Source organism: Oryctolagus cuniculus, chromosome 9 (genome assembly GCF_051225735.1).
Source record: "Oryctolagus cuniculus isolate XC-2025 breed Fujian yellow rabbit chromosome 9, ASM5122573v1, whole genome shotgun sequence".
In the NCBI taxonomy this organism is placed as follows: domain Eukaryota; kingdom Metazoa; phylum Chordata; class Mammalia; order Lagomorpha; family Leporidae; genus Oryctolagus; species Oryctolagus cuniculus.
The window spans coordinates 4,342,803-4,370,283 of NC_142875.1; the positions used below are offsets into that span (position 1 = coordinate 4,342,803).

The 27,481-nt window shown below is 40.7% G+C and overlaps 1 long non-coding RNA gene across 7 annotated transcripts in view; it reads left to right on the forward strand.

The window, feature by feature from the left end:
- LOC103349110 (DNA ligase 4) overlaps positions 1 to 27,481 on the forward strand; it is a 169,892-nt gene that overhangs the window by 578 nt on the left and 141,833 nt on the right. For 2 of the 7 annotated variants that reach the window (XR_011378704.2, XR_016212681.1), the window contains exons 2-3: positions 352 to 531; positions 3,774 to 7,328. The exons of 3 other annotated variants lie outside the window; for them this stretch is intronic. This is a non-coding gene — a long non-coding RNA (DNA ligase 4). Of the gene's footprint in view, positions 1 to 351; positions 532 to 3,773; positions 7,329 to 27,481 lie in introns of those variants that run through there. 2 more of the 7 variants (XR_011378703.2, XR_016212682.1) reach the window with 2 other exon arrangements.

Below are 27,481 nucleotides of genomic sequence, written 5' to 3' on the forward strand. Positions count from 1 at the left end.
CGCCTCTGAGGCCCGCTGTGCGGAGTCCGTGCGGTTCCGCCGGGGCCGTGTGCTGCGGGGACGGAGCGGGCGCTGCCGGGTCTCTGTGGGGTCCGCGTGTCCCCTCTGAGGCCCGCTGTGCGGAGTCCGTGCGGTTCCGCCGGGGCCGTGTGCTGCGGGGACCGGAGCGCGCTGCCGGGTCTCTCTCGGGTCCGCGTTCCCCCTCTGAGGCCCGCTGTGCGGAGGCCGTGCGGTTCCGCCGGGGCCGTGTGCTGCGGGCTCGGAGGGCGCTGCCGGGTCTCCCCGGGCTCCCCGAAGGCGCCGGGCCCTGGGCTGCTGTCAGCCCCGCCTTGACCTGTGTTCGGTACTCAGTGTCGCCGGGGAGGTAGCACTTAACCGTCTTCTGCGGTCTCGGCGTGACAAGCACCGCAGACCCACCGTTGGAGTGACGTCTTCTCCACCCGCCCCGGATGCGTTGTAGTTTGCTAATCTGCGGATCGACAGGCATCGCGAGTAGGGGACTAAACGCATTAAACACTTACTAAATGCCAGGTACTGTGCTAAGCACCTTAGCCGAATTATCCTGCGTTCTACGTAGTTTTCAGCCCCGTTTTACGCTTCAGGAAACTCAATTTTACAGCAGTTGAATAATTGCCCTTACGTCACACAGGTGTTAATGTTAGAGTCCACATTTGAACTCAGATTTAGTCTCTCTCTTAACCGCAAACCCCCTGGTTTGTCTTACTGCAGATAGCATTTGATAAACCTTCAAAATCCAAAGAGTTAGGCTACAGAACAGGTAAAGAGCAATGGAGACCCTTAGACTTTCTATGCACATGTAGGGAGCAGAAGTATACTCATTTTGTAATAATTTTGCAACCCTTATTGTATAACCATTTTAGGATGCATGTGTATCCACACCTAAATTTCATCATTTTTATGAAATAATTTGAATCTGCCTGGGATTTGCTGAAGGAAGCTTTGAGGTATCTATATCGGCTCTACAGATAGAAACTAGATGCTAGTATTTGAACATTCAAAGCGGAATTTCTGAATGCTTCACTTTGCATACATATCTTGATTGTACACACAGCACTGTGTGCCACATTGATGTAAAGTTACTGTAAATACAACGTGCTGAACCGTAGTGTAGTCTGTTGAGAGCATGTTTTGGGAGGCAACACAGTGAGCACACTCAACCAGCTGGTGCAGTCAGTTATGCAAACCAGGTGCAGTCAGAGGAAGCAGTTACTGCAATCAAAGAACTCTCAGGGAAGTGGCCTCTTAGGGGTTGATGTCTTGAACTCATCCACTCAGTAGATAGTGGATTTCCTTGGTCAGAAAATGAGAAATGCAGCTTTTTTCTCAGTAGGCCACCAAATGTTTTGTGAGCCATTGCTGGTGCAGTCAGAGTTGCAGAGTATTTTTTAATCAAATTGAATCTCACCAGCTAAGTTGGGTTGTGTGTGTTTAGCCATCCCTTAGCCTTCCCTAGTATGCTTTTTCAAGAATCAACTCTAGGTGTTCAATAATTCACTCAGCAAACAAACCTACTCTATATCCACCGATACTGATAGAATCCTTTTCTGTTAATTACTTATTATATTTGTGAGGCAAAGGGAGGGAAGGAGGGAGAGAGGAAAAATGTCCCCATCTTCTGGTTCACTCCCCAAATGTTTACAACAGCCGGGGTTGGGCCAGGCTGATGCCAGGAACTCCAGGAGTCAGTAACTCACTGCAGGTGGCAGGTACCCAAGTCGTGGAGCCATTGTCCGCTCTCTCCTAAGGTGCACATTAGCTGGAAAATGGAATGGGAAACTGAGTTGGAGCTTGAACCCAGGCACTCTGATATGGGATGCAGGTGTCCCAAGCATCCTCTTAACTGCTGTGCCACACGCCCATCCTTCTGGCAAGACTTCTAGCATAGTTTCTGTAGAGACAGGAGTTTAGGTAGTTACATAATTAGCAGTTTGACTAGATATTAGATCATATAGCCCATGTTGATTATGTGTATTTCTCTGTTGATTGGGTTGGAAAATTAGGGTGTGAGAAATCTCATGGTTTCTGCACTGTAATAGGTCTCCCCAATCCCTGTGATACCTCACTGATACCCTACTGCCTGGTCTACATAATGATGTGGCACAAGATAAAACATGGTTTATATTTCTGGGGTATACAATTTACTTGGATGTCTTTTTGTGGGGGGATAGTTAATTTATTTTAATGTTACATATTTTATTTATTTTCAAAGGTTGATTTATTTATTTGAAAGTCAGAGTTACAGAGAGAGGTAGAGATCTTCCAACTGCTGGTTCACTCCCCAGATGGCTGCTACAGCCAGTGTTGGGCCAAGCAAGATCCAGGAGCTTCTTCAGGTCTCCTTTGTGGGTGGCAGGGGACCAAGTACTTGGGCCACTTTCCACTGCTTTTTCCAGCCCATAAATAGGAAGCTGGATCTGAAGTGGAGCAGCTGGGATAGGAACCAGTGCCCACATGGGATGTTGGCATCACAGGCAGTGGCCTTACCTGCTATGCCACAATGCCAGCCCCAGTGTTACATGTGTTAAACTGTATTAAATAAATCTGCTATAATTCCAGTAGGATTTGGATGAATGTGTAAAACTTTAAGTAAATTTCACACCATGGTAACAACTTTAGGAAGTATTCTCAATGTTACCCCATCAAGGTATTCATTATTTCTTTGCCGATTTTAGAAGATACTTCAATAAAAAGCTGTGTTTCAAGTCATTGTACTTATATTATGTTTGTCAGAGACCACTTAATATTTTATTATAATTAGTTCCCATTATATCTCTTTTTCTTAATCGAATATATGCTCTTTGAGAGTAGAAACATAGTGTATTTGCCTGTAGCACAGAGATTGACTCTTAAGTAATTACTGGCTACTTGGAGAATGACTGGCATGGATATGCTAACAAAAAGAAGTATGCTAATGAGTTAATATTTATAGGACTGTGAGTACCCTGATAAAGTACATAGGGAAAGTGAGGATGCTTATTGAGTTGGTTTTGAGTACTAGAGTGATGTAGAACAGCTACCAGTGAAGACCTGAGAGTAAAAATAGAGGTAGGCTTTGATCTTTGTTTGACTGTAAGAAGAGGGCCCTATGAATGATTGGAATCTCAAACATCCTAGGAAATCACATCTTAATCTAGTGAGCTTGTGACTTTTTAAAAACATGATTTCAGAAGTTTGTTTCTGGTGCTAGGTGATAATTGACATAAAGAAGAGACATACAAAGAAGGGCCTTACAAATGAAATTAATTCTACCTGTCCCTGTTAACGATATTATTTTGCATTATGTGCTAACTAATTAAGCGATAAAATAATTCAGTGAATATTGAAATTTAAGGAGAAACATAAAGTGATTTTTTTCATTTTATAGGAAATGGGGATGATTATCCTTTAGATCAGGGGTGGGGAACCTTTTTTTCTGCCAAGGGCCATTTGAATATTTATAAATCATTCATGGGCCATACAAAATTATTAACTTAAAAATTACCTACTATGGATTTAATGAACTTTGAATCCCACCTGTGGTTGCCTCCGCAGGCCTTATACAGTCTGTGGACTGGATGTTGCCCATCCCTACTTTGGTTATAAATACCAACTTATATTGAAAATCAATAGTTACTAAAAGTAGAGTGTGAAAAGGTACATCATCGATATATTTTCATTTAGCAAGCATTAATAAATATTGTCTAATTGTCATAAGATCTTTATATTAGTTGAAGTTTGCCTTTTCTTAAATTATTCTCTTTTTGCCTTGTTAGTTAAACCAAAGGATTCACCATCACTTCAATGGCTGCCTCACAGACTGCACAAACTGTTGCATCTCATGTTCCTTTTGCAGATCTGTGTTCAACTTTAGAACGAATACAGAGAAGTAAAGGACGTGCAGACAAAATCAGACATTTTAGTGAATTTTTGGACTCTTGGAGGAAATTTCATGATGCCCTTCATAAGAACCAAAAAGATGTCACAGACTCATTTTATCCAGCAATGAGACTTATTCTTCCTCAGCTAGAGAGAGAGAGAATGGCCTATGGAATAAAGGAAACTATGCTTGCTAAGCTTTATATTGAATTACTTAATTTACCTAGAGAGGGAAAAGATGCCCTTAAGCTTTTAAATTACAGAACACCTGCTGCGACACATGGAGATGCAGGTGACTTTGCAATGACTGCCTACTTTGTGTTGAAGCCAAGATGTTTGCAGAAAGGAAGCCTAACCATACAGCAAGTAAACGACCTTCTAGACTCGGTTGCCAGCAATAACTCTGCCAAAAGAAAAGACCTAACCAAAAAGAGTCTTCTTCAGCTCATAACACAGAGTTCAGCGCTTGAACAGAAGTGGCTCATACGGATGATCGTAAAGGACTTAAAGCTTGGTGTTAGTCAGCAAACTATATTTTCTGCCTTTCATGCTGATGCTGTTGAGCTGCATAATGTCACCACCGATCTGGAAAAGGTCTGTAGGCAACTACATAATCCTTCCGTGGGACTCAGTGATATCTCTATCACTTTATTTTCTGCCTTTAAACCGATGTTAGCTGCTGTGGCAGATATTGAGCGCATTGAAAAGGATATGAAGCACCAGAGCTTCTACATTGAAACCAAGCTGGATGGTGAGCGTATGCAGATGCACAAGGACGGGGATGTCTATCAGTACTTCTCCCGGAACGGATATAACTACACTGACCAGTTTGGTGCTGCTCCACATGAAGGTTCTCTCACCCCATTCATTCACAGTGCATTCAAAACAGAGTCACAGAGCTGTATCCTCGATGGGGAGATGATGGCCTACAGCCCAGATACACAGACTTTTATGCAAAAGGGGAATAAGTTTGACATTAAACGAATGGTAGAAGATTCTGATCTGCAAACATGTTACTGTGTTTTTGATGTATTGATGGTTAATAATAAAAAACTTGGACGTGAGACCCTGAGAAACAGATATGAGATTCTTAGTAGTGTTTTTACACCAGTGCCAGGTAGAATAGAAATCGTGCAGAAAACACTAGCTCATACCAAGAATGAAGTAATTGATGCGTTGAACGAAGCCATAGATAAGAGAGAAGAAGGAATCATGATAAAACATCCTCTGTCTATTTACAAGCCAGACAAAAGGGGTGAAGGGTGGTTGAAAATTAAGCCAGAGTATGTCAGTGGACTAATGGATGAACTGGACATCTTAATTGTTGGGGGCTATTGGGGTAAAGGTCTACGGGGTGGAATGATGTCTCACTTTTTGTGTGCTGTGGCAGAGAGGCCACCTCCTGGTGAAAAGCCATCTGTATTTCATACTCTCTGTCGTGTTGGCTCAGGATACACCATGAAAGAACTATATGATCTGGGTTTGAAATTGGCCAAACACTGGAAGCCATTTCATAGAAAAGCTCCTCCAGGTAGTATTTTATGTGGAACGGAGAAGCCGGAAGTATACATTGAACCTCGCAATTCTGTCATTGTCCAAGTTAAGGCAGCAGAGATTGTCCCCAGTACTATGTACAAAACTGGCTGCACCTTGCGTTTTCCACGAATCGAGAAGATAAGAGATGACAAAGAATGGCATGAATGCATGACTCTGGATGACTTAGAACAACTCAGAGGGAGAGCGTCTGGGAAGCTCGCATCCAAACACCTCTGTGTAGGCGCTGATGATGAACCCCGAGAAAAAAAGCGTAAAGCTGCCCCCAAGATGAAGAAAGTTATTGGAATTATTGAACATTTAAAAGCACCGAACCTTTCTAACATAAACAAGGTTTCTAATATATTTGAAGATGTAGAGTTTTGTGTCATGAGTGGAACAGACAGCCATCCAAAGCCTGACCTAGAGAACAGAATCGCAGAACTTGGTGGTTATATCGTACAGAATCCAGGCCCGGACACGTACTGTGTAATTGCAGGGTCTGAGAACATCAGAGTGAAAAATATTATTTCTTCAGATAAGCACGATGTTGTCAAGCCTGCGTGGCTTCTGGAGTGTTTTAAGACCAAAAGCTGCGTGCCTTGGCAGCCACGCTTTATGATCCACATGTGCCCATCAACAAAAAAACATTTTGCCCTTGAATATGATTGTTATGGGGATAGTTATTTTGTTGACACAGATTTGAACCAGCTGAAGGAAGTATTTTCAGGAATTAAAAATTCTGATGAGCAGACTCCCGAAGAAATGGCTTCTGTGATTGCTGATTTAGAATTTCGTTATTCCTGGGACCAGTCTCCTCTCAGTATGTTTCGACACCACACTGTCTATTTGGACTTGTATGCTGTGATTAATGACTTGAGCACCAAAATTGAGGGAACAGGATTAGCTACTAAGGCCTTGCAGCTTCGATTTCATGGAGCAAAATTAGTTTCTTGTTTAGCTGAGGGAGTGTCTCATGTAATCATTGGGGACGATCATAGCCGTGTTCCGGATTTTAAAGCTTTTAGAAGAACTCTTAAGAGAAAGTTTAAGATCCTGCAAGAAGATTGGGTAACTGATTCAATAGACAAGTCTGAATTACAAGAAGAAAATCAGTATTTGATTTAATGCTGTCCATAATAATGAGGAAAGCTCTGTGATCTGGTGAATCCATTACATCATTAAAGTTTTTAAGTGTAAATTTTAAAAGGAAAAAAGTATTATTAGATGTAAGAAAGTAATTTTACCTTTTAAGATTGAAGAAACTGACTCAAAATGAAGAAGCAACTCGGTAGTGTAATATTTGATTATTATAAAGATGAAATAATTTAACAGTTTAAGAAGTATTTGCATAATAGTTATAGAAATATAGAATTTTGAGGCATTAAAAATAACCTTCCAACATGGTTTTATGAATTCAAATTAAAAATTAAATGATAGTCATTAGCTAATAAAAGCATCGTAAGAAAAAAGGAATATTGTTATAATTAGACCTTTAACATTTTTTTTATTGTCAATGATTTTAACTAAATTAGGGAAAATTTTTAAGTCAATACTTAAAATTGAAAAAAATGCAATTTTAGAAGCAGACCAGATTTTAATTTTTTTCGAAATAAAAACATTTTTAAGAAAGCATTTTTTCTGTGAATTTGTACTTGAATATAAATAGTATTAAGATGACTATAATTATGTTATTTAAAGTGAATGTATATAATATTATTTCTGAGTTTTATATATCAAATGTTGGAATACAGCCTATATATTTTGAAAAAATACGTTCATGACAGTATTGGAATGTATGGAATTTGATGCATAGGATACTGTGGAAATGATTTGAAAGTAACAAAATTTTATTCAAATAGTGGAATAAATGTATGTGATTTTGTTGGTCTTAAATAAAATATTTAATATATTATTAACATTTTCTATATTATTTCAAAGTGGTTCATAATCATGATTTCAGTTATGTACATTTTTGTTACTCGTACAATTTTTTAATGGTTTGAATAAGGTTTCCTTTTAAGGTCCTTTGTGTTTCATCTCACTAAATGAGCTTCATTGAAAAATGTTTTTATATTTTTATGACTGTTTAGAAAAACTACAAAGTTCAATTAGGTGTAGAGGGGAAAAATGTCTTAACTTTCCTCCCAAGGTAATAACATTTATTATTTCGGGTTATCAGTGGTAAAGAAGGCGTAAACAAATAGTGTAACAAATAAGCATAAAGCAAACTATAAAGCTTTATTCAACTTTTCACACTTAATGAATTGTGAAGTATTTACAGATTGCTAAAATATATGTCATTTTTAATTGATTACAATATCTTGTGGAATACTATGATGTATCTTGTTAGTCCATCATTGTTTAAGGTTATCTGGCCATGCCACCTCCCAGGTTTTTAAAATTTTCTAATTAAGCACCTACTAGTCCTGTTAGTTTCTCAGGACTTCCTAAAGGTAGAAGTGCTGATTCAAAGTTAGGTATTTTAAAAAAATTTAAAAAGATCTGGGGCCAGCACTGTGATGTAGTAGGCTAAGACTCCACCTGTGATGCGTGCATCCCATATGGGCACTGGTTCGTGTCCCAGCTTCTCATCTAGCTGTCTGCTTGTGGCCTGGGAAAGCAGTGGAATATGGCCCAAGTGCTCTGCACTCATGTGGGAGACCCGGAAGAAGCTCCTGGCTCCAGATCTACCAACCTTGGGCTGATGTGGCCATTTGGGGAGTGAGTCAGCGGATGGCAGACCTTTCTGTCTCTCCCTTTCTGTAACTCTGCCTTAAAGAGGGAGATGCAGAGGCAGAGAAAGAAGTCTTCACCTGCTGGTTCTCTCTCCAAATGGCTGCAACGGCCAGGCCGAAGTTGGGAGCTTTAACCAAGTCTCCCATACGGGTGCAATGGCCCTAGTACTTGACCATCTCTGCTTTCCCAGGCCAGCAGAGAGCTGGATTAGAAGTGGATCAGCCGGGACTCAAACTGGCAGCCATATAGGATGACGACACCACAGGCCTTGGCTTAACACTGTACACCACAGTGCTGGCCTGGAGTTGGGTGTTTTCAATAACTTGATAAACATTGATAAATCTTGGTTTCCCTTGATTCCTCTTATCTTCCTCATTGCTAAGTGTTGAAGAGTCCATTTGTACAGTGCTGGTCCTATTCTGTTTAGTCACTTTCGATATTTCTCATCTTATTTCATGGTTTTTTTTTCCTTTATATAAAGAGAAAAGATTTCATGTATTTCATATATATTATTTTAAGCCCGCAGTGGTACTTCCCTCCCTCCTTCCTTCCTTTATTTTTTAAATTTTTATAATAGCATACTTTCAATTTATTTTATTGTCACAAGCTTAATCCTCAACTAAATAAAGAATTCAACAAGAAGAAAGTAGAAAGACAACTGTTCTGAAGTAGAGACAAGAGCTATAAAAAATAATATTAAGATGTCAGTTTCACTCAATTACATTGTATTCTTTTATTCTCTGTGTTAGCTGCCACAAATCAAAGGAAACACAGTATTTGTCTTTTTGGATCTGACATTTCAGTAAACATGGTCTCCAGTTGAATCCATTTAGTTGCAAAAGACAATTTCATTATTTTTATGTGACTATTACTACATAGTGTATATCTATCACATTTTCTTTACCCAGTTATCAGTTGATGGACATCTGGGATGATTCCATATGTTAGCTACTGTGAATTGAGCTGTTACAACCTTGGGGGTTCAGATAACTCTCATACATTGATATTTCCCTTGGGTAAATTTCCAGGAGTAGGGTTGCTGGGTAGATAGATCTATTTTCAGATTTTTGAGGAACCTCCATACTGTCTTCCATAAACATTGTACTAGTTTACATAATACCAATAGTGTATTTAGGTACCTTTTTCTCCACAGCCTCACCAGTATTTATTTTTTCATGTTTCAATGATAGGCATCCTAATGGGTGAAGTGAAACCTCATTATGGTTTTGATTTGCATTTCCCTGATGGCAAGTGATCCTGAGCATCTTTTCATGTGTGTTTTGGCCATTCGAATTTCATCCTTTGAACAATTCCTATTCATTTCCTTATCCTATTTCTTGATTACTTTATTGTTGTTGATTTTCTTGAGCTCCTTATATATTTTAGATAGTAAACTGTATCATATGAATAGTTTGCAAATATTTTCTCCCATTATGAGTTGCTTTTTTTTAACTGAGAAACATTTTATTTAAGGTGTACAAACTTAATGCAATTCATAAATACAACTTTAAGACATAGTGATTCTTCCTACCCTACCTGCCCTTCCACTCCTACCCACTCCAACCTTTCTTACTCCTCCTTCACCTATTCCCATTCTTATTTTTGGCTGAGATCTATTTTCAATTAACTATACACACATACGATTAACTCTATACTAAGGACTGTTTTCAACAAATAGTATGAAAAAAAAGTAAACACTGTTCCTAAATAGTCAAGGGCTATTTAAAATCATCACTTCTCAAGTGTCAATTTCACTTCTGTAGATTATATATTAGGTACTCTATTAGTTATCACAGATAAGAGAATTTAGGGTCTTTGTCCTTTTGAGAGTAGCTTATTTTGCTAGTTTAATGCTTTCCACTTGCACCCATTTTGTTGAAAATGACAGGATTTCATTTTTTTTAAACTGCTGTGTAGTAGTTCATGCTATACATATCCCAATTTCTTTATCTGGACTTAAGTTGACAGACATTTGGGTTGAGTCCATATTTTAGCTATTGTGAATTAAGTTGCAATAAACATGGAGGGGTATTGATAACTTTTTGATATGCTGGTTTCATTTCATTTTGGGTAAATTCACAGGAGTGAGATGGCTGGATCGTATGGTAGGTCTATATTCAGATTTCTGAGGTATCTCATGCTGTCTTCCACAGTGGCTGGACCAGGTTACATTCCCACCAACAGTAGATTAGAGTACATTGCCCCGCACATCCTCACCAGCATTTGTTTGTTGATGTGTGTTTGAAAGCCATTCTAATGGGAGTGAGCTGAAACCTCATTGGTTTTTTTTTTATTATTATTATTTGACAGAGTTAGAGAGAGACAGAGAGAAAGGTGGTCTTCCATTGGATCACCCCCTAAAAGGCTGCAATGGCTGGAACTACGCCGATCTGATGCCAGGAGCCAGGTGCTTCCTCCTGGTCTCCCATGTGGGTGCAGGGGCCCAAGCACCTGGGCCATCGTCCTCCTGGGCCACAGCAGAGAGCTGGACTGGAGGAGGAGCAACCGGGACTAGAACCCGGCACCCATATGGGATGCCAGCGCCACAGGTGGAGGATTAACCAAGTGAGCCACAGTGCCGGCCCCCTCTTTGTGATTTTGATTTGCATTTCTGTGATGGCTAGTGATCCTGAGCATTTTCTCATGTGTCATCCATTTGGATTTCTTCTTTTGAAAAACTGTCTGTTAGTTGGGTTGTCTGTTTTGTTGTTTTTGAGTTACTTGAGCTCTTTCTACATTTTGGATATTAATCCTTTAGCAGTTCCATAGTTTGCAAATAATTTTTCCCATTCTGTTGGTTGCTTCTTCACTTTGCTGAGGGTTTCTTTTGCAGTGCAGAAGCTTCTCAATTTGCTGTAATTCCATTTGTGAATCGATTGGCTATGATTGCCTGTGCTTCTAGGGTTTTAAACAAGATCTCAGCCTATGTCAATGTCTCACTGGGTTTCCCCAATGTTTTCTAATAATTTGAAAATGCTGGGTCATAGATTTAGGTCTTTGATACATTTTGAGTAGATATTCCTGTAAGGTGTAAGATAGGGGTCTTGCTTTATACTTCTGCATGTAGAGATCCAGTTTTTCCAGCACTGTTTTTTGAAGAGAATGTCCTTGCTCCAGGGATTGATTTTAGCTCCTTTGTCAAAGGCAAGCTAGTTGTAGATGCATGGGTAGATTTCTGGCATTTCTATTCTGTTCTTTTAGTCTATCCATCTGTTTTTCCTTTGCCAGTAGTAGGCTGTTTTGATTATAACTGCCCTTCAAATCTGGTATTGTGATACCTCCAGCTTTGTTTTTGTAGTATAAGATTGCTTTACTTATTTGGGGTCTCCTGTGATTCCATATGAATTTCAGTATCATTTTTTCCAGATCTGAGAAAAATGGCCTTGGAATTTTGATTGGAATCACATTACATATGTTAGTTGCTTTTGTTAGTATGGACGTTTTGATGATATTGCTTCTTCCAATCCATGAACATGGAAGATTTTTCCATTTTTGTGTGTGTGTCTTCTATTTCTTTCTTTAATGTTTTATAATTCTCATTGTAGAGATCTTTGATATCCTTGGCTAAATTTATAACAAAGTATTTTTTTTTAACTATTGTGAATGGGATTTATCTTAGAAATTCTTTCTCAGCAGTGGCATTGTCTGTGTATACAAAGGCTATTGATTTTTGTGTACTGATATTATATGCTGCCACTTTACCAAAAGTCTTTTATGAGTTCTAATAGTCTCTTATTTTGGATCCTCTATATATAGAATCATGTCATGTGCAAATACAGATAGTTTGACTTCCTTCTTCCCAACTTGCATTCCTTTGATTTCTTTTTCTTGCTTAATGGCTCTGGGCAACCTTCCAGGGCTATGTTTAACAGCAAGATGTGAGTAGGCATCCTTATCTGGCTCTTGATCTCAATGGGGATGCTTCTACCTTCTCCCCATTCAATAGTACGCTGGCTGTGTGTTTGTCATAAATTGCCTTGATTGTCTTGAGGAATGTTCCTTCTATACAAAATTTGCTTTGTTTTCATTATGAAAGGATGTTGTATTTTATCAAATTCTTTCTCTTCATGTATTGATATAATCATATTTTTTCTTCATTTTGCTAATGTGATGTGTCACATTTATTGATTTGTGAATGTTGAACTATCCCTGCATACCAGGGATAAATCCTATTTGTTCAATTTGAATAATCTTTTTGATGTATTGTTGGATTCTGTTAGCTAGTATTTTGTTGAGGACTGTTGCATCTGTGTTCATTAGGGAAATTGGTCTGTAGTTCTCTCTCTGTTGTATCTTTCAGGTTTAGGGATTAAGGTGATGCTAGTATCATAGAAGGAGTTTGGGAGGATTCCTTCCTTTTAATTGTTTTGGATAGCTTGAGAAGAATTGAAATTAGTTCTTTAAATGTCTAGTAGAATTCAGTAAAGCCATCAGATCTTGGGCTTTTCTTTTTTGGGAGCATCTGTATTACTGATTCAATTTCCGTCTTGGTTATTGGTCTGTTTAGGTTTTCTATATCTTCATGGCTCAATTTAGGTAGGTTGTACATGTCTGGAATCTATCCATTTCTTGTAGGTTTCCCAGTTTGTTGGCATGTAGCTCTTTGTAATAATTTCTGATTATTCTTTTTATTTTTGTGGTATCTGTTGTAACCTTTATTTTTCATATCTAATTTTATTGATTTGGGTCTTATACCTCTTTTTTTTAGTTATTTGGGCCAATGGTATGCCAATTTTGTTTATTTTTTCAAAAATACAGCTCTTCATTTGTTGATCTTTGTATTTTTTTAAATTTTGTTTATTCTCTAATTTTAATTCTTTTCTCCCACTAATTTTGGGTTTAGTTTGCTGTTTTTCTAGGACCTTGAGATGCATCGATAGCTCATTTATTTGGTACCTTTCCAATTTCTTGATGTAGACACCTATTGCTATAAACTTTCCTCTTAACACTGCTTTTTGCCATATCCCATAAGTTTTGATATGTTATATTGTCATCTTCACTCATTTCCAGAATTTTTTTGATTTCTATTAATTTCCTCTATGACCCACTGTTCATTCAGGAGCATACTGCTTAGTATCTGTGTATTTCCCTATGTTCTAGAGATTCCTGATTGTTGATTTCCAGCTTCATTCCATTATGGTCAGAGAAGATGCATGGTTTGATTTTTTTTTTTTTTCAATTTGCTGATACTGTTTTATGGCTTAACATGTGGTTTATACTAGAGAAAGTTCCTTTCATTGATGAGAATAATGTGTATGATGTAACTGTAGGGTGAAAAGTCCTGTGGATAACTGCTAGGTTCATTTATTGTAAAGTGTTGATTAACTCTGGTGTTTCCTTGCTTTACTATTCAATCTTTTCTGTCAGGTTGATCTGTCCATTGCTGAAAGTGGGGCATTGAAATCTGTGTCTCCCTTTAGAAACACGATGTCTCTTTTAAATAGCCAGGTGCCCTGTAATTAGGTGCATATGCATTTATTATAGTCATATCTTCCTGTTGAATTGATCCCTTAATCATTACATAGGACCCTTTGTCTCTTTTAATGGTTTTTGTGTTAAAGTCTATTTTGTTAGATATTAGGGTGGCTACACCTGCTTTTTTTTGGCTTCTGTTAGCATAGAATAACTTTTCCCATCCTTCATTTCAGTCTGCATTCATCTTATTGGTGAGATGTGTTTCTTCTAGGCAACAAATAGATGCGTCCTGTTTTTTAATTCATTGAGCCAGTATGAATATTTTAACTGGAGAGCCAAAGCCATTTACATTCAAGGTAACTATCGATAAATAATGACTTTGCCCTGCCATTTTCTCATAAACATTCTTATTGTTTACTTTGGATTTCAGTTGTACTTTTTGGGAGACTTTTTGCCTTCACTTTCTTTCATAGTGTTGACCATGTTTCTGTGATCCTGTGTATAGTACATCCTTAAGCATCCTTTGTAAGGCTGGGCGAATGTTGACAAATTCAATTTCTGTTTATTGTGGAAGGTCTTTATTTCACCTTCGTTCATAAATGAGAGCTTTGCTGGGTATAGTATTCTGGGTTGACAGTTTTTTCTCCTAAGACAGAAAATATATCTCGCCATTCTCTTCCAGCCTGTGTGGTTTCTGATGAGAAGTCAGCTGTGAGTCTAATTGGAGATTCTCTGAAAGTAATCCGGCATTTCTCTTCTGTACCTTTTAGAATCTTCTACTATTCAGAGTTTGACTGTAATATATTACGGTGAAGATCTTTTCTGTTCATGTCTGTTAGGAGCTCTATGTACTTCCTGTGCTTGGATGTCCCTTTCTCCAAATTAGGGAAGTTTTCTGTAATTATTTCACGACAGAGCCTTCTAATCCATTCTGTCTTTCCACACCTTCAGGTACTCTTAAGACCTGTATGTTGGGTCATTTGATGGTATCCCATAAATCTTCAACACTGTTTTTTAGTTTTATAATTTCTTTTTTTGTGTGTGTGTGGTCCAACTGTAGAATTTCCAGATTTGTCTTCTAACTCAGATATTCTTTCTTTTGCTTCACCAAGTCTGTTGCTAAAGCTCTCCAGTGCATTTTTATATGATCTATTGATTTCTTCATTTCTAATACTTCATTTTGATTTCTTTTATAATCTCAACTTCATGGAAATAATTTTATTTCATGTCATCTGTGAATTTCTTTAATTTGTATATTTGCTTCTGATTACTTCTAAGTAATCCTATGATCAATTTATTGAATTCTGTTTCTGAAATTTCATCAATCTCTTCATATTCTAGTTTTCTTTTTTTGTTTTTTGTTTTTGACAGGCAGAGTGGACAGTGAGAGAGAGAGAGAGAGAGAGAAAGGTCTTCCTTTGCTGTTGGTTCACCCTTCAATGGCTGCTGTGGCCAGCACATCGCGCTGATCTGAAGCCAGGAGCCAGGTGCTTCTCCTGGTCTCCCATCGGGTGCAGGACCCAAGCACTTGGACCATCCTCCACTGCCTTCTGGGGCCACAGCAGAGAGCTGGACTGGAAGAGGGGCAACCGGGACAGAATCTGGTGCCCTCACCGGGACTAGAACCTGGTGTGCCAGTGCCACAAGGTGGAGGATTAGCCTATTGAGCCATGGTGCCAGCCCATATTCTAGTTTTGAAATGTGGTGTTCCTTTGGGGCGTCATGTTTTCTTTCTTATTCTTATTGAATTTCTGTGTTTATTTTTAGGCATTTGTGGAGATACTTGTTGGTTTTTCAGTATTTTTTCCCCCTGTGATGGCTTTTTCTTTGGACTATGCTTCTGTGGCTTAGTTGACTTTCTGCTCTTTCAGTGAATACCCTGAGCCATGTCCTTGGTCTGGCCAGGGGGCTCTAGTTCAGTACTCCAGGGTGACAGGAGTGCCCAAGTTGATACCCAAGTTGGGCATGTTAAATCTCCTCTTTCTTTTTTTTTTTCTTTTTTAATCAGAGTCGTGGTTTTGATCACTCTGTTGGCGTAGTCTCATGCTCACCTCTTCTACAATGCGCCCATTGTCAGGGTGCTAGCCCCAGGGGGTGCAATATTCATCTGTGCTGCCACAAGAACCACACAAAGGGTCCTTGCAGTCCTCAGAGTGAGCATGCATCCTGCAGCTAAGACCCTCACCAGGCAATCAGGGAGACCTGAGTGTCGGAGCCTCCCACAGTGACTGTCCAGAGACCTAGCCACACCCTGTGCCCTCCCACACCGCCATGGCGTTCTCACAGTCCCAGCACACAGGATTCCCACAGTCACAAGTGCGCAGCCCCCTGTCCGTTCTCCCAGCTGGCCCCAGGTGTCTCCTCTCATCTGATTGCTGAGCACATGGACGCAAGCTGGGGCATGTTACACAGGTCTAAATGGTGCCCACTCCCTCTCAGCTGGCTACAGGATGCTGGTGCTGGCTGTTCTGGGAGAGGAAAACGGCCTCTCCATTATTTTCCCCGTAGTTTGGTAGGTACACTGTCTGCCACAGGGCTCCAAGCAGGACTCAGGCCAGGCTCTTCCCGCATCTTTACCATCAGTGGTTTGGGCTATTGCAGTCAGGTCTTGCCTTACTCTCCAAGGCTGGTACTGAGACTCTTGGCTGTGGGGTCCTGAGTTGTGCATGTCCACACCCTCCATGTAGACTTACAGTGCCCGTCTAATTTGTGTGGTTTCCTCTGCTGTTTTTTCCCTAATTCTTCCCTGAAATTATACTCTCTCCACTTTTTTTTTTCCAAGTACACATTTATTACATATTAAATTATTATATATGGTGGTATTTCTTTTTTTTTCTTTTTTTAACTTTTATTTAGTAAATATAATTTCCCAAGTACAGTTTATGGATTACAATGACTTTCCCCACCATAACTTCCCTCCCATCTGCAACCCTCCCATCTCCTGCTCCCTCTCCCATTCCATTCTCATCAAGATTCATTTTCAATTATCTTTTTATACAGAAGATCAATTTAGTATATATCAAGTACATATTTCCATAGTTTGCACCCACACAGAAACACAAAGTGTAAAGTATGTTTGAGTACTAGTTATAGCATTAATTCACATTGTACAACACATTAAGGACAGAGATCCCACATGAGGAGTAAGTGCACAGTGACTCCTGTTGTTGACTTTACAAATTGACACTCCTGTTTATGGCATCAGTAATCTCCCTATGCACCAGTCATGAGTTGCCAAGGCTATGGAAGCCTTTTGAGTTTGCCGACTCCGATCTTATTTAGGCAAGGTCATAGTCAAACTGGAAGTTCTCTCCTCCCTTCAGAGAAAGGTACCTCCTTCTTTGAGGGCCCATTCTTTCTACTGGGATCTCACTCACAGAGACCTTTCATTTAGGTTTTTTTTTTTTTCCAGAGTGTCTTGGCTTTCCATGCCTAAAATACTCTCATGGGCTCTTCAGCCAGATCCAAATGCCTTAAGGGCTGATTCTGAGGCCAGAGTGCCGTTAGGACATCTGCCCTTCTATGAGTCTGCTGTGTATCCTGCTTCCCACGTTGGATTGTTCTGTCCTTTTTTATTCTATCAGTTAGTATTAGCAGACACTAGTCTTGTTTATGTGATCCCTTTGACTCTTAGACCTATCAGTATGATCAATTGTGAACTGAAATTGATCACTTTGACTAGTGAGATGGCATTGGTACATGCCATCTTTTTTTTTTTCTCTCCACTTTTTTTAAACTATCTTCCCCTAGACTAGATCAGTTTGTGCCTTCCCTCTTCCACCATTTGAAATCTCTCCAGTTGCTTCTATGTTGAGGGTTTCCTTTGCTGTGCACCAACTTCTTAGCTTGATGTAATGCCATTTGTCTCTTTTTGATTTTATTGGTTGAGCTACTTGGGTCTTATCCAAGAAATCTTTGCCTATGCCAGTGTCTTGCAGTATTCCCCTCCATGTTTTCCTCGAGTAACTTGATGTTTTCAGGTCTTAGGTTTGGATCCATGGTCTGCTGTGAGTGGATTTTTGTATAGGGTGTGAGGTAGGAGTCTTGCTTCATAGTTTGCATGAAAAGATCCAGTTTTCCTCATACCATTTTTGAAGAGACTGTCCTCTCTCCAGAAGAGATTTTGGCTTGTTCTTTCAAAAACTAGTTGGTTGTGGGACTGGTGCTGTGGCACAGTGGGTTAACGCCCTGGCCTGAAGCACTGGCATCCCATATGGGCACCTATTTCGAGACTCAGCTGCTCCACTTCCAATCCAGCTCTCTGCTATGGCCTGGGAAGGCAGTACAAGATGGCCCAAGTCCTTGGGCTCCTGTACCCACATGGGAGACCTGGAAGAAGCTCCTGGCTCCTGGCTCCGGATCGGCGCAGCTCTGGCTGTTGCGGCCAATTGGGGAGTGAACCATCGGATGTAAGACCTCTCTCTCTCTCTCTCTCTCTCTCTCTCTCTCTGCCTTTCCTCTCCCTGTGTAACTCTGACTTGCAAATAAATAAAATGACTTTAAATAAAACTAGTTGGTTGTAGATGTGTGGATTAATTTCTGGGGTTTCTGTTCTGTTCCTTTGGTCCATGTGTCTACTTTATTTCAGGACCAGGATGTTTTGATTATAACTGCCCTACAATATGTCTTGAATGTGGTATTATAACTTCAGTGTTGTTTTTATGGTTTAAGATTGCTTAGCTATTTGTGACTTTTAAAAAACATTAATTATTTTATTTATTTGAAAGCCAGAGAGATATTCCATTCTTCGGGGCACTTCTTGAATACCTACAACAGTCAGCGCTGGACCAATCTGAAGTCAAGAACCAAGAACACAGTCCAGGTCTTCCACATGGATGGTAGGGACGCAAGTAACTAGAGCCATCACCTGCTGCCTTCCAGGGTGCATAGCAGCAGGAAACTGGAATTAAGAGTGGGGCTGGGACTCAGGCACAGGCACTCAGATGTGGGATGTGGGCCTCCCAGGTTGAGACTTAACCACCGTGCTACATGTCTATTTTCCCTACCCCATAGCGTTAAGTATACTGGTAACTCAGATTCCTTTTAGCTGCAATTTCACTGCTGAGCTACTGTTCAGGTATCTGTCTGCATTGCAGCTCCACGTGAAATCAAATGGGCCCCTCAATCTTAATATGTATGTAGTTATTCTTCATAAAAGTTAAAACATGCTGTAAAGAATAGTAAAACCTGTGTTTCCCCATCTCCCAGTTTCAAAAACTATCAATCATCAATTTTTCATAATTATGTACCTTTTATTTGAAGTAATCTTATAACACATGATCTCATCTTCAGAAATTTATTATAGAACTGTTGATTTCTCAGATTTGCGTTCTCTCCCTGTAATGCCTTCCTCATTAAATAGTACATCTGTCTACCTCACTACACGACCTAAAAACTATGGAGTCATCTATCTGTTCTCATACCTTCAATAAATAGCAAGTATTGTTAGGTAGAATTTCAAAGGCATTCAGAGTATGGGCCCTCAGTGGTTTCAGACATAACCATCGTTTCTACCATCCTTCCTGGATTGTTCTGAGAGCTTCTCCACTGGTCGTTCTCTTTCTACTCTTACTCTTTTCCTGTTCTCCAAACCAAAAACAGTTTTTTAAAGATTTATTTTATTTAATTGAAAGGCAGAGTTACAGAGAGAAAGAAACAGAGATATTTCATCCACTGGCACACTCCCCAAATGTCTGCAACAGCCAAGGTTCCACCAGTCCTAAACCAGGAGCCAGGACCTTCTTCCAGGTCTCCTACATGGGTGCAGGGGTCCAAGCACTTGGGCCTTCTTTTGGTGCTCTGCAGGTGCATTAGCCGGGAGCTGGATGGAAAGTGGTACAGCTGGGACTCAAGCCAGTCCCTTTATGGGATGCTGGTGTAGCAGGGAGCTGCTTTACCCACCACACAACATCAGCTCCCACAACAAAATTCTTACATTTACAGATTTAAATTAGGTATTACTCCCCTGGTTAAAACCACTGAATTATCATCACTAAGAAGTCCAAAATCTTCTAATTTTTTTTTTTTTGCCTGTAAACTTTTATTCAGGTATACAAACCTCATGCATTTCATACATACAAGTTTAGGAAAACAGTAATTCGTCCCATCGTACCATCCGTCCTGCCCATACTCCAATACTTCCTCCTCTCTCTCTGATCCCCATCCTTATTTTTCACAAAGATCTGTTTTCAGTTAATTTATACTCATAAGATTAACCTTACACTAAGGAACGAGTTCAATAAATAGTATAAAAAATAAAAACTCTTCCCCAGCAGTCAAGACAAGGGCTGTTCAAAATCACTGCATCTCAAAGTGTCAATTTCACTTGTATAGATTATATATTACCTTTTGGGTACTCTGTTAGATACCACAGATAAGGAAGAACATAGGGTATTTGTCTTTTTAGGACTCGTTTATTTCTCCAAGTATAATGGTTCCCAGTTGGATTCATTTTTTTGCAAATGACAGGATTTCATTATTTTTACAGCTGTGTAGTCTTCTATAGTGTACATTTCCATAATTTCTATCCATTCTTCAGTTAGTGGAAATTTGAGTTGATTCAGTATCTTAGATATTGTGAATTGAGCTGCAATAAACATGGGGTGTACGGATAACTCTTTCATATGCTGATTTCTTTTCTTTTGTAAAAATTTTTTTAATTATTTGAAACACAAAGTTACAGGAAGGCAGTGGGGTGGGGGGGAGGAAGGGAGGCAGGGAGGGAGGTCTTCTGTCCGCTTGTTCACTCCCCAGATGGCCAAAATGGCTGGAGCTATGCTAATCCAAAGCCAGGATCCAGGAGCTTCTTCCAGGTCTCCCATGTGGGTCCTCCAACTGCTTTTCCAGGCCACAGAAGAAAGCTGGATCAGAAGTGGGGCAGCTGGCACATGAACTGGAGCCTATATGGGATGTCTCTGCATTGCAGACCCCAGATTTAACTTGCTGTGCCGCAGCACTGGCCCCGGATTTAATTTCGTTTGGGTAAACTCCCAGGAGTGTGATGGCTGGGTCATATGGTAAGTCTATCTTCAGACTTCTGAGGTATCTCTGTACTGTCTTCTACAAGGCTGGACCAGGTCACATTCTGACCAACAGTGCATTAGGGTACCTTTTCCTTCGCATCGTTGCCATCATTTTTGTTGATGTCTAATAAAGCTGTTCTGCTGGGAGTGAGATGGAACCTCATTGTGGTTTTGATTTGCGTTTCTGTGATGGCTAGAGATCCTGAGCATTTTCTCACGTGTCATCCATTTGGATTTCTTCTTTTGAAAAATACCTTTTTAAGTCCTTTGCCCATTTCTTAACTGGGTTGTTTGTTGTTTTTGAGTTTCGTTAACTCTGTATATTCTGGATATTAATCCTTACACGGTTGCATAGTTTGCAAATAATTTATCCCATCCCATCAGTTGCCTCTTTGCTGATTGTTTCTTTTGCAATGCAGAAGCTTCTCAATTTGATGTAATCCCATTTGTGGATTGATTGGCTTTGCTTGCCTGTGCCTCTGAGGTCTTACCCAAGAAGACTTTGCCCATGTCAATGTCTAGCAGGTTTCCCCACTGTTTCCCAGTAATTTGATGGTATTGTGTCATAGATTTAGCTCTTTGATCCATTTTGAGTGGATTTTTATATAAGGTGTAAGGTAGGGGCCTTGCTTCACACCTCTGCATAGAGATCTGCTGTTCCCAGCTCCGATTGTTGAAGAGACTGTCCCCACCCTAGGGATTGATTTAGCTCCTTTGTCAAAGATAAGTTGGTTGCAGATGCTTGGGTAGATTTCTGGAGTTTCTATTCTCTTCCATTGTCCAACACATCAGTTTTGTTTCCAGTAACAGGCTGTTTTGATCATTCCTGCCCTTCAAATCTGGTATTGTAATGCCTCCAGCTTTGTTTTTGTTGTATAAGATTGGTTTAGCTGTTTGAGGTCTCTTGTGTTTCCATATAAATTTCAGAGTAATTTTTTCTAGATCTGAGAATAATTTCATTGGTATTTTGTTTGGAATCGCATTACATATGTAAGTTGCTTTTGCAGTATGGACATTTTGATGAGATTGCTTCTTCCAATCCATGAACATGGGATATTTTCCATTTTTTATATCTCATATTTCTTTCTTTAATGTTTTTTAATTATCATCATAGAGATTTTTGACATCCTTGGTTAAATTTATTTCAGGTTATTTGATTTTTTTGGTAGCTATTATGAATAGAATTTAGCTTAGAACTTCTTTCTCAGCAGTGGAATTTTCTGTGTATACAAAGGCTCTTGATTTTTGTATATTGATTTTATATCCTGTACATTACAAACTCTTCTATGAGTTCCAGTGGTCTCTTAGTGGAGTCTTTTTAATCCCCTACATATAGAATCATGTCCTCTCCAAATAGTAATATTTTGATTTGTATCCATTTCTCAATTTGTATCCATTTGGTTTATTTTTCTTGCCTAATTGTTGCTGTTGATTTCTTCACAATGTTGCAGTGGATTTGTTTCTGAGAGGAGCAGCGTGGTGGGGGCAAGAGGCACAGAGTCACCACACAGACCCCGGGAGTCAGGTGAAAGCAGGCTTGAGGCAAGCAGCCGGCAGTCTCGTTTATTACAGTTGGAACAACATCTTATATAGTCAAAACCAGCCAATCTGGTCAAGGGGTGGTCTATGCCCCAACTAATCACAGCCAGGTGGGTTTCAAAGCCATTCCTGAGTAACTGACACTCACTTGCCAGTGGCCACCTTGGCATTGCCTTCTCATTCCACCACATTTCCCTCTTTTTGTTTATTTTTGAGCAATGGGAGGCATGATTCTTGGCCATACCATTGTTGACCCCGTTTCCATGTGGTCTCCATACGCAGCTGTGCCTGTCTTCGGTTGTCCCCCAGGGGATCTTACCCGTCATTGACTAACCAGTGCTTAAATCAAGAGGCCACAGGATTGCTTGCTCAGATACGGGTAGGAATGAGGAATAATGGTTATCAGGAATGGCATGACTGCACACAGGCTGTGGGCTGTTTGAGTGGCTGACCAGAGCTAGTGGGGTACAAAACAGTAACAGGCATGGCTATGGGCAGTTTCTCAGGGTTGGATGATAGGGCAGGTGCGTCTGCTAACAAGGCGGAGTCTCGGTCTTGTTCAGCTGGTTCTGGTTGGCTGTCAGTTACAGGCTTGATGTTTCTGGCTGGTACCCAAATGGGCTGTTCCGCATTCTCTGGAAAGACACAAGCATATCCTCAAGCCTTGGTTAGCAGAGGATGTGGTCCCTTCCATTCTCCTGTTGGGGTCTTTCCACCTAACCATAGGGGCTGGGGCCTGGGATGGAAAGGATCCCCAGCGTTTATAAGCTGGGCTGATCCGTTGGGAATCAAAAGTAAGAAAATGGATAGTGAAAAGGACCTCAGTCAAAGCAAGCTGTGGGTCTGAGGGCATATGATTGTTTCTTTGTAAGAGATCTTTAATCGTCCTATGAGTTCTTTCAATGATTGCCTGTCCCTGTGGGTTGTATGGGATACCTGAGGCAGACAGTATGTTCCAAGATTTCAGGAAGGAATTAAATTCCTGTGATGTATACGCTGGCTGGTTATCAGTCTTTATGGTCCAGGGGACACCAAGGACCAGCATGGCTGATTTAACCGCCTTTATCACATTACTAGCTTTTTTCTGGATTGGGCTGTTGCAAATACAGCCTTTGAATAAGTATCTACCACCACATGGACAAAGTTAAGTTTACCAAAGGAGTTAATGTGGGTGACATCCACTTGCCATAGCTTATTAGGAGCAAGGCCTCGTGGGTTCACTCCTGCTTGTTGCAGTGGGCCTAACGGGGTGAGGGGTGCACAATTCTTGCAAGAGTGCAGTAAGTGTTTGCATTGGCTCATTGTTAGCTCTGGGAAAAGCAATTTTATGCTGCTTGCTGACATATGAAATTTTTGGTGTAAAATACGGGCTTGTTCTAAGTGTCCAATGGAAGCTGTGTTGCAGGAGATAAGACGATCAACTTTTCTGTTGCCTCGGAAAATAAAGCCAGGTAACCCAGTATGTAATCTTGCATGTGATATATACCATGAGTATTTTCTGTTTTCAGTTAGCTCTTTAACTGTTGTGAACATCTGGTCAATTGGCTTATTGGTCAGGTTAAAGATTGCAAAAGGGATCGTCTTTGCTACCTGTACTGAGTATTTGCTGTCCAAAAATATATTTACCGGTCCATCTTGGCTAAGGAGTAGAACCTTGACTATTGCTCTTATTTCTCCCAACTGTACTGATCCCCCGTGGGGTTCTACATGGATCTTATCTTTTTTCTGTTAAAGATTTGATCACTATTCCAAAGAGTGACTTGTTGGCATCCGTAAACGCACATGGTCCATGGGTATAGGTTGATTAGCAGGGAGAGCATGTTTTGGATAGTCTATTTCTAAGGTTTGTAACGTCTGGAGTAGCCTGTCTGCTGGCAGGTGATTGTCAACCTGTCCTGGGAAATTTATCATTAAAGTTTGAAAGAGCGTGCTATTCTGCATCAATGTGGACAGTTCTAATTGTGATAGGGGTAGGACCACTATGTCTGGATCTGTGTTAAATATCTTATTGGTATAATATCTGAATTTAAGTCCCATCATAAGGATGGCATCTACTTTGTTTACTATTTTACGACAATTGCTCCAGGCTACGTGCACCCAAAAAAGTGGCCCGTGTTGTTGCCAAATAACTCCTAAGGGGGCCTTGTGGGTAGATATGGTTATGGCAAATAGAGGCACCTGAGGGTCACATCTAAAGGTTTTTAAATTTGAAAACTGGGTGTTAATCTTTTCTGTAGTGGATTTGGCTGCAGGTGTCAATGTGATTTTTTTTTTTTTTTAAGAATGGCTATTTCCCTTAGTAAATTTTATAGTGGTCTAAGTTCTGCAGGTGGTAGGGGAAGGAAGGCCTTCAGCCAATTGATTTGGCCACATAGTTGCTGAAGTTCATTAAGTGAGTATTTATGCTTGACTTTTAGGTTTGGGCCCATTGGAGATGTATGGGAGGAGATTTGATAACCCAAGAATTGAAAGGGACGAAAATGTTGTACCTTTTCTGTGGCAACAGATAAACCCAGGAATTGTAAATTTCTGCCTCACTTAGACAGGCATTCTGAATGCCTGCATTCTTGTGAGCAAGTAAGATATCATCCACATAATGTATGACCAAGCACTGATCTTTAAGTGTGCTGGTCACATGAGAAACGTATCTTTGGCAAATGGCTGGGCTATTTTTCATGCCTTGTGGGAGTACTGTCCACTGGAATCTTTTTGCAGGGAGCTGGAAATTGGGCTCCCATACTGTAAAGGCAAAGTAAGCCTTATCCTGCTCTGCAATGGGAATGGAAAAGAAGCAATCTTTGATATCAATGGTAACTATGTGGTATCCATTAGGAATGGCCCCTGGATGGGGAATGCCAGCCTGGAATGTTCCCATCTTTTTTATATTCTTGTTAATGGCTCTCAAATCCTGTAGAAGCCGATATTTTCCCTGTTTTTTTTTTTTTTTATAACAAAAATGGGTGTGTTATGAGGGCTAGTTGAGGGTTCTACATGTCCCTTTTCCAATTGTTCCTGTACTAATTCTTTAAGGATGCTAAGTTTGGATTGTATTATTGGCCACTGCTCTACCCAGATGTTTCCTGTTTTTTCCCATTCAATGGGGATTGGGCCTGTCTTTTGTATGAGGTGAGCAGTGGCCCCTAGAATTGGGGATGAATCTTACTTGTAGGTTCTCCATTAAAGCTGCTGGCTTGTGGAGATTTGTGATCCGTAGTGAGGACCGCATTTGTGAGAGCACATCTCTCCCCCATAAGGTCATAGAAACCTCAGCAATTAGTGGAAAGATGGTTCCTGTATCTCCATTGTCATCTCACCAAGTTACAGGTGTGATGACCTGATCAGCCAGTTTTAATCCTCCAACACCTTGGAGGTCAGGTCTGGGTGCTGTCTTTCAATGTTGTATTTTTCTTGCGTCCTTAGCTTTTAAGACAGTAACATCTGCTCCCGTATCAATTAAACCCACAAAGGCAATGTCATCTAAATATAGGGTCAATTTTGGCCTCAGATTGAAGATAGGCATCGACCAGTTAATGGTGGTGGGACTCCCTCTTACTTGCTGGGCTGAGGGCCACCCCACTGGGAGTTTAAAGGCTTGGTCTTGCAATCTTTTGCCCAATGAAAGCCTTTTTTACATCCGGGACTCAGCGTTTTGGGCTTGGCCCATTTTGCAGCATTTGGGCAGTTTCGCCGTAGGTGTCCTATTTCCTGGCATCCCCAAGAAACTGGAGGGTCATTAGACTTCCTTGTGCTCAATTTGTTAATGGCTGCAGTTAGGGCCTGTATGGGTGTATCTGCAGGGTTTACCTCCTTTAGGCTACTATCCATTTAGAAATGTCTTCATTATGGACTGGGGCGATTGCTGCTTTTGCCTCTTTGGTAGCACCTTCCCAAGCTAATTGTTTGACCAAATTGTCTTGATCAGGGCCAGGAAGTAGTCTTTTCTCTACTGCCTCCAAGACTCTAGCAAGGAAATGGGGGAACCATTCGCCTGGGCCTTGAACTAGATTTCTAAAGAGCTGACCTTAATCAGGAGGATTTATATTTTTTAAGGCTTTAATTGCCAAATCTTTGACCTGATCAAAATAGGCAACTACTCCAATGCGGGCCTGTTCTTGAGGATATATGTAGGTAACACGGCTTGTAAGCCTATCAAAGGTTACTGCTATTCCATAGGCAGCATTATTCCTTGCCACAGTTTCAGCCTCTTCCTCATAGGAGCCTTTCCACTCTAAGAACTGTGGTCTCAACAAACATGCTTTGAGCAGTGCAACCCAGTCAAAATGAGTTTGAAGGGTTGCTGCCCATTGTGTGAGCACCTGTTCAACGTAGGGAGAGTCAGGACCTGACTCCTGAGAAGCCTTTCTTAGCATAGTAAGGTCACTTATGGGTGTTGGAATCCAGGGCCTGAATTCTGCATCCGCTCCTACATTAACAGCAAACGTGCAGGTGGGATGGGGTCCAGCGGCTGCCCTGAGAGCTTGGGGTGTCCGAGTACTGCCACAAACGTGGGGATCCTCACTGAGTGCGGATGGGATGACCTTGCATGAGTTACTGTCTAGAGGTCCTCTAAGTTCATCCCACAGGTATGTGGGGGGTGGCTGACTAGGCATTGCTACCTTGTTTGCTACCATGTTTGCTACCTTGTTTTTTTTTTTTTACTGTTGGAGCTCTCTCTCCCTAAGTCATCAAGCATTGTCTGGGAGACAGGGACCTGGAGTGTCAGGCTCTTATCACTCACAGATTCACTATCTTTGATAATCTGCACAGGATTCTGAGAGGGGGGTATCTTTCCCATGTCTGAGCGCTTAAGAGCGGCACGGCACGCCAACTCTAGCCAAAGGAAAGACACACACAGCACTGCTGCCATAACAAAGCAAATTCCTAGCACCTCAGCGGTTGATGGCATTTTGCAGGAGGTTTCCCTACGTTAGACAGACAGTGGTGTATCAGATCCTAAGCATGTCCTGTGCTTAGTGGGGGGACTTCCTTGATTCATTAGGTCAAGGCTGTATGCCCACACGGTGTCTCCGGAGCGTCACCTCTCTCGAGTGAGGGAAGATGACTTGGTTCCGAATTCTGGGATGATCAGTCCCTTATGTGAATTCACCAGGTGAACTGAAAGTAAAAGGAGGAGCCGAGAAGCTATGTACGCTTCTGGGCAGAGTGTGCCTAACCTGGGGTCACTTAGACCGAGGACAAGGACAAGGTGTGGGGAGCAGGGTCCGTCTCCCGCAACATGGCGGGCGCCCGGGAGACAAATAAGTACTGAGACTGTGGACTGAAACTAACTCTATGCGTCTGATCTCCCACCACATGGCACTGAGAGGGAGTAAACAAATTTTACACAGCTGCTTCAT